General features: G+C 38.9%; 1 long non-coding RNA gene across 2 annotated transcripts in view; it reads left to right on the forward strand.

The window, feature by feature from the left end:
- LOC137049663 (uncharacterized) overlaps window positions 1–7107 on the forward strand; it is a 27286-nt gene extending 20179 nt beyond the window's left edge. For both annotated transcript variants that reach the window (XR_010899673.1, XR_010899672.1), the window contains one exon: window positions 6967–7107. This is a non-coding gene — a long non-coding RNA (uncharacterized lncRNA). The remainder of the gene's footprint in view (window positions 1–6966) is intronic.
- Window positions 7108–7631: the final 524 nt, after the last annotated feature.

Raw genomic sequence — 7631 nt, forward strand, 5'->3', positions numbered from 1 at the left:
ACTCCATCCTCAACCCGAAAAGGCCCCACAAGCTCATCTTTGATGATACCAGCCCAAACCAGTACTCCACCTCCACCTTGCTGGCGTCTGAGTCGGACTGGAGCTCTCTGCCCTTTACCAATCCAGCCACGGGCTCATCCATCTGGCCCATCAAGACTCACTCTCATTTCATCAGTCCATAAAACCTTAGAAGAATCAGTCTTGAGATATTTCTTGGCCCGGTCTTGACGTTTCAGCTTGTGTGTCTTGTTCAGTGGTGGTCGACTTTCTGCCTTTCTTACCTTGGCCATGTCTCTGAGTATTGCACACCTTGTGCTTTTGGGCACTCCAGTGATGTTGCAGCTCTGAAATATGGCCAAACTGGTGGCAAGTGGCATCTTGGCAGCTGCACGCTTGACTTTTCTCAGTTCACGGGCAGTTATTTTGTGCCTTGGTTTTTCCACAGGCTTCTTGCGACCCTGTTGACTATTTTGAATGAAACGCTTGATTGTTCGATGATCACGCTTCAGAAGCTTGGCTATTTTAAGACTGCTGCATCCCTCTGCAATATATCTCACTATTTTTGACTTTTCTGAGCCTGTCAAGTCCTTCTTTTGACCCATTTTGCCAAAGGAAAGGAAGTTGCCTAATAATTATGCACACCTGATATAGGGTGTTGATGTCATTAGACCACACCCCTTCTCATTACAGAGATGCACATCACCTAATATGCTTAATTGGTAGTAGGCTTTCCAGCCTATACAGCTTGGAGTAAGACAACATGAATAACGAGGATGATGTGGTCAAAATACTCATTTGCCTAATAATTCTGCACTCCCTGTATATATATATGTATATATTATTACATATATAAACATTATTATTGTTTTTATGGGTTTGAAATTACACAATGGTGAGTAAATATCAACAATAAATCATTTGTTGGTGACAAAGCACATTATAAAATTAAAAATATGATACAAAAATATATATGGTAATATAAAAATAAATATATTATAAAAAATATAATAGAAAAATGCATATATGATAGAAAAATATATTATAAATAAAATATTATTGTTCTTATGGGGTGAAGCATCGACTGACTGATAGACAACAACTCTGTTAGTGTTTGTAACTTTTCTCATTTGATTGTTTGTTCGTTTGTTGTTGGATAAGTGTGTCTGTGTAGTGCAGTGGTGTGTATTAGTAGTTTTGATGTATTCTCGTGGTGTGTGTGGAGGAGTTTGCCTTTGTTTGGTAAAAAACATAATTTAAATAAAAAAATATAATCAAAAAATACATATATGAATAATAAAATATATTATAAAAAACATTATTATTGTTCTTATGGGTTTGAAATTAAACAAGGGTGAGTAAATATTGACAATTAATAATTTGTTGGTGGCGAAGCACATGCTGCCTGTGAAGTGGCATTCAGTGGCCCTTTGGAAAACTAAACAGAATATCTTATCCAAATTAAATCTTTGATAGAATATAAGAAAAAAAAATCCCATAAATTAATTGCACCTTGTCAAAAGGCCATTTGTGCATGCCGTCCACGTTTGCATTGGCGGACCTTGATGTATGTGCATCTCATTTCGGCTTTCACACATGAATTCAGACCTCCGCAGAAATTGGATTAAATGCACAATTTCACCAGACGGACCAGATCTGCTTACAAAGTGCCAGTCACCTTTTCAGTTGATGTCTCATCTCTGCTGCGAACAGTGGGATATGTAGATAAACAGACCATCACTGCCAAGGGCAAAGACACAAAGTTTCCTTAAAAAGGGCTCTTGATATGCAGGTGCATCTGTCCAGGTAATGGAATACTTAAAAAAATAAGCTCAGATTGATATCTAATTCTGGTCATGAACTATATCCAAAGCTAACATGGAACGATCTCTGAACTGTGGCTAACTTTTGGCAACGTTATGAGCAAACGTTCTTCCTGTAACGTTAATAGAGCGTTCGTTCAACGTTATCTGGCCTTTAGTAATGTTCTCAAAACGTTCTGTCAAGGTTCTCTCAACGTTATGAGCAAACGTTCTTCCTGTAACGTTAATAGAGCGTTCGTTCAACGTTATCTGGTCTTTAATAATGTTCTCAGAACGTTCTGTCAAGGTTCCCTCAACGTTATGAGCAAACGTTCTTCCAGTAACGTTAATAGAGCGTTCGTTCAACGTTATCTGGCCTTTAATAATGTTCTCAAGTCAAGGTTCTCTCAACGTTATGAGCAAACGTTCTTCCAGTAACGTTAATAGAACGTTCGTTCAACGTTATCTGGCCTTTAATAATGTTCTCAGAGCGTTCTGTCAAGGTTCCCTCAACGTTATGAGCAAACGTTCTTCCAGAAACGTTAATAGAGCGTTCGTTCAACGTTATCTGGCCTTTAATAATGTTCTCAGAGCGTTCTGTCAAGGTTCCCTCAACGTTATGAGCAAACGTTCTTCCAGTAACGTTAATAGAGCGTTCGTTCAACGTTATCTGGCCTTTAATAATGTTCTCAAAACGTTCTGTCAAGGTTCTCTCAACGTTATGAGCAAACGTTCTTCCAGTAACGTTAATAGAGCGTTCGTTCAATGTTATCTGGCCTTTAATAATGTTCTCAAAACGTTCTGTCTAGGTTCTCTCAACGTTATGAGCAAACGTTCTTCCAGTAACGTTAATAGAGCGTTCGTTCAACGTTATCTGGCCTTTAATAATGTTCTCAAAACGTTCTGTCAAGGTTCTCTCAACGTTATGAGCAAACGTTCTTCCAGTAACGTTAATAGAGCGTTCGTTCAACGTTATCTGGCCTTTAATAATGTTCTCAAAACGTTCTGTCAAGGTTCTCTCAACGTTATGAGCAAACGTTCTTCCAGTAACGTTAATAGAGCGTTCGTTCAACGTTATCTGGCCTTTAATAATGTTCTCAGAGCGTTCTGTCAAGGTTCCCTCAACGTTATGAGCAAACGTTCTTCCAGTAACGTTAATAGAGCGTTCGTTCAACGTTATCTGGCCTTTAATAATGTTCTCAAAACGTTCTGTCAAGGTTCTCTCAACGTTATGAGCAAACGTTCTTCCAGTAACGTTAATAGAACGTTCGTTCAACGTTATCTGGCCTTTAATAATGTTCTCAGAGCGTTCTGTCAAGGTTCCCTCAACGTTATGAGCAAACGTTCTTCCAGTAACGTTAATAGAGCGTTCGTTCAACGTTATCTGGCCTTTAATAATGTTCTCAGAGCGTTCTGTCAAGGTTCCCTCAACGTTATGAGCAAACGTTCTTCCAGTAACGTTAATAGAGCGTTCGTTCAACGTTATCTGGCCTTTAATAATGTTCTCAAAACGTTCTGTCAAGGTTCTCTCAACGTTATGAGCAAACGTTCTTCCAGTAACGTTAATAGAGCGTTCGTTCAATGTTATCTGGCCTTTAATAATGTTCTCAAAACGTTCTGTCTAGGTTCTCTCAACGTTATGAGCAAACGTTCTTCCAGTAACGTTAATAGAGCGTTCGTTCAACGTTATCTGGCCTTTAATAATGTTCTCAAAACGTTCTGTCAAGGTTCTCTCAACGTTATGAGCAAACGTTCTTCCAGTAACGTTAATAGAGCGTTCGTTCAACGTTATCTGGCCTTTAATAATGTTCTCAAAACGTTCTGTCAAGGTTCTCTCAACGTTATGAGCAAACGTTCTTCCAGTAACGTTAATAGAGCGTTCGTTCAATGTTATCTGGCCTTTAATAATGTTCTCAAAACGTTCTGTCTAGGTTCTCTCAACGTTATGAGCAAACGTTCTTCCAGTAACGTTAATAGAGCGTTCGTTCAACGTTATCTGGCCTTTAATAATGTTCTCAAAACGTTCTGTCAAGGTTCTCTCAACGTTATGAGCAAACGTTCTTCCAGTAACGTTAATAGAGCGTTCGTTCAACGTTATCTGGCCTTTAATAATGTTCTCAAAACGTTCTGTCAAGGTTCCCTCAACGTTATGAGCAAACGTTCTTCCAGTAACGCTAATAGAGCGTTCGTTCAACGTTATCTGGCCTTTAATAATGTTCTCAAAACGTTCTGTCAAGGTTCTCTCAACGTTATGAGCAAACGTTCTTCCATTAACGTTAATAGAGCGTTCGTTCAACGTTATCTGGCCTTTAATAATGTTCTCAAAACGTTCTGACAAGGTTCTCTCAACGTTTTGAGCAAACGTTCTTCCAGTAACGTTAATAGAGCGTTCGTTCAACGTTATCTGGCCTTTAATAATGTTCTCAAAACGTTCTGACAAGGTTCTCTCAACGTTATGAGCAAACGTTCTTCCAGTAACGTTAATAGAGCGTTCGTTCAATGTTATCTGGCCTTTATTAATGTTCTCAAAACGTTCTGTCTAGGTTCTCTCAACGTTATGAGCAAACGTTCTTCCAGTAACGTTAATAGAGTGTTCGTTCAACGTTATCTGGCCTTTAATAATGTTCTCAAAACGTTCTGTCAAGGTTCCCTCAACGTTATGAGCAAACGTTCTTCCAGTAACGTTAATAGAGCGTTCGTTCAACGTTATCTGGCCTTTAATAATGTTCTCAAAACGTTCTGTCAAGGTTCTCTCAACGTTATGAGCAAACGTTCTTCCAGTAACGTTAATAGAGCGTTCGTTCAACGTTATCTGGCCTTTAATAATGTTCTCAAAACGTTCTGACAAGGTTCTCTCAACGTTATGAGCAAACGTTCTTCCAGTAACGTTAATAGAGCGTTCGTTCAACGTTATCTGGCCTTTAATAATGTTCTCAAAACGTTCTGACAAGGTTCTCTCAACGTTTTGAGCAAATGTTCTTCCAGTAACGTTAATAGAGCGTTCGTTCAACGTTATCTGGCCTTTAATAATGTTCTCAAAACGTTCTGGCAAGGTTCTCTCAACGTTTTGAGCAAACGTTCTTCCAGTAACGTTAATAGAGCGTTCGTTCAACGTTATCTGGCCTTTAATAATGTTCTCAAAACGTTCTGTCAAGGTTCTCTCAACGTTTTGAGCAAACGTTCTTCCAGTAACGTTAATAGAGCGTTCGTTCAACGTTATCTGGCCTTTAATAATGTTCTCAAAACGTTCTGACAAGGTTCTCTCAACGTTATGAGCAAACGTTCTTCCTGTAACGTTAATAGAGCGTTCGTTCAGCGTTATCTGGCCTTTAATAATGTTCTCAAAACGTTCTGACAAGGTTCTCTCAACGTTATGAGCAAACATTCTTCCAGTAACGTTAATAGAGCGTTCGTTCAGCGTTATCTGGCCTTTAATAATGTTCTCAAAACGTTCTGTCAAGGTTCTCTCAACGTTTTGAGCAAACGTTCTTCCAGTAACGTTAATAGAGCGTTCGTTCAGCGTTATCTGGCCTTTAATAATGTTCTCAAAACGTTCTGACAAGGTTCTCTCAACGTTATGAGCAAACGTTCTTCCAGTAACGTTAATAGAGCGTTCGTTCAGCGTTATCTGGCCTTTAATAATGTTCTCAAAACGTTCTGACAAGGTTCTCTCAACGTTATGAGCAAACATTCTTCCAGTAACGTTAATAGAGCGTTCGTTCAGCGTTATCTGGCCTTTAATAATGTTCTCAAAACGTTCTGACAAGGTTCTCTCAACGTTTTGAGCAAACGTTCTTCCAGTAACGTTAATAGAACGTTCGTTCAGCGTTACCTGTGTATATAACTGTGTAATAACTTCATAAAAGCGTCCCGCGGGTCGGTGCAGCACTAACAGTTCCCCTGAACACTGCAGGAGGAGTTCACATGCAGGTGTTCTTCTGGCGGCGCGTGGGAAATGTCTTCATCCCAGGTACAGTCAGTGGCAGATGCTTCAGCATGTCATATGAATATCATTTCATGGGTTTTATTTTTTTCAAACGCCAAATAATCGCGATGCTCACGTCTACAAGCCAGCGTCATTATAGTAGTCTATTGGTTAGCGTTTTCCAGAATCTATATGATACTTCAGTTCAGTGTTTGAGTGGTCGGTAATCACCGTAACAAGCAGGACAGCATCGGTCGGCCACGCCTCCTTCAGCTCACGCCGACGAGCAAACGCTGGTCACATGTTGATCCTCGTCCGGCCTTTAATCACATCACTTTTCCGTTTCCTCTTATTGCTTTCCTCCAACAAAACCTTTTCTTTCTTATGTGTCTGTGCTGCTTTGGACATGACTATATTATCAGATGAACAAAGTTGGGCTCGCACGTCCGAATGTAAGGAAGTGTGTGTGTTGGTGGAAGTGACGTATATGCCGTAAAGCAGTCGAGTTTTGTAGTTCTTTTTGTTCTCGGGTTACTACCCGAAACCCGAAGTTTAAAAGTAAGATTAAAAACGATACAGACCCCATCAGGCTATGGCAGACGTGTCATTCAACCTATTGTAAGTCGATTTATCATCACAAGAGTCTTGAGAATATATTATGAAGGTTGAAAAGTTACCTAGTGCTGCTTAAATAAGATAAATAATCTGCCAATGGGGTGAGAAAAATAATCTTGTTTTAATATATTGCTCACCCTATTGGCACAATATTTTGCATATTTTAAGCAAAAACTCTTAATTTTAAGTTATTTTTCCCAAAACAAGACAAATACTTCTTGTTTTAAGATTTTTTCAATGTTTGGACTAGAAACAAGACAAAAATACGAAAGAAGAGAAATAAGAAAAGCATTTCTTGCAGTGTGGTTTAAAAAAACAACCGGATTTGCTGGGTAAAATTAACCCAACAGTTGTTCTGTCCTATATTTACCCAACCCTTGGGTTTAAAACAACCCAAATTGGAAAAATGTAACATGAGCAATACAGTTTTCCTCGGGCGTAGGATATGAATTTGGCTTCAGGGATTGAGGGCCATACTGTGTTCAACAGCATTAAAAAGGTATAGCATCAATTCAGAAAAAGATGACAGCAGTGCAATTGAGCCGAAGCGCTCACCACTTTTGCAGGTTGTGTTCAGGAGATTAATTCCTAGCTAGAAATGTCTCAAATTGTTTTTATTCTTCCCAGGCAATAGAGAGAAAAGCATGTTCTGTGCCGGCAGCGGGGAGAAATGAACAGGATCCCAGGGAGCACATGGAGATTGGGTTCCAGATCTACAATAGTCAGCTGGTACTGTAGAGCTGTCGTTCTGAAGACGGGACACACACACACACAATCAGGTACAGAGTGATGAATTTCAGCATCAGAACGGACACAAAAACACACATGCACAAACACATACATGTGCAATTATACCTAAAGCTGCTCTAAGCGATTTCTGTGCCACTGGCAGCACCAAACAGAACTGAAAAAAACACTTTTTCTGAAGAAAATTGCTTACAGGCTCCAATGAAAAGGGTCCTTACGTGTCTCTAGATGTAACTCGAGAGATTTTTTTGAAAAATCTTTTGACTCACATCTTAGAAAAGTAATAACACAACTCTCTTTAACAAGCCACATAAGGAATAAATGGCACTTTAATACACACTTCCATTCAAAAGTTTGGGCACAGAAATTAATTTAAAATATTTTTTTAATCAGCAAGGATACATTAAAATGTATCAAACGTGACAGTAAAGACATTTATATGCTACAAAAGATTTCTATTTCAAATAAATGCTGTCCTTTTGAACTTTCTAATCATCAAAAAAATCCAATATGAAGCCGTTTTTCAACATTGTTCGTTTTTTAAA

Source organism: Pseudorasbora parva, chromosome 20, assembly GCF_024679245.1.
Source record: "Pseudorasbora parva isolate DD20220531a chromosome 20, ASM2467924v1, whole genome shotgun sequence".
In the NCBI taxonomy this organism is placed as follows: Eukaryota; Metazoa; Chordata; class Actinopteri; order Cypriniformes; family Gobionidae; genus Pseudorasbora; species Pseudorasbora parva.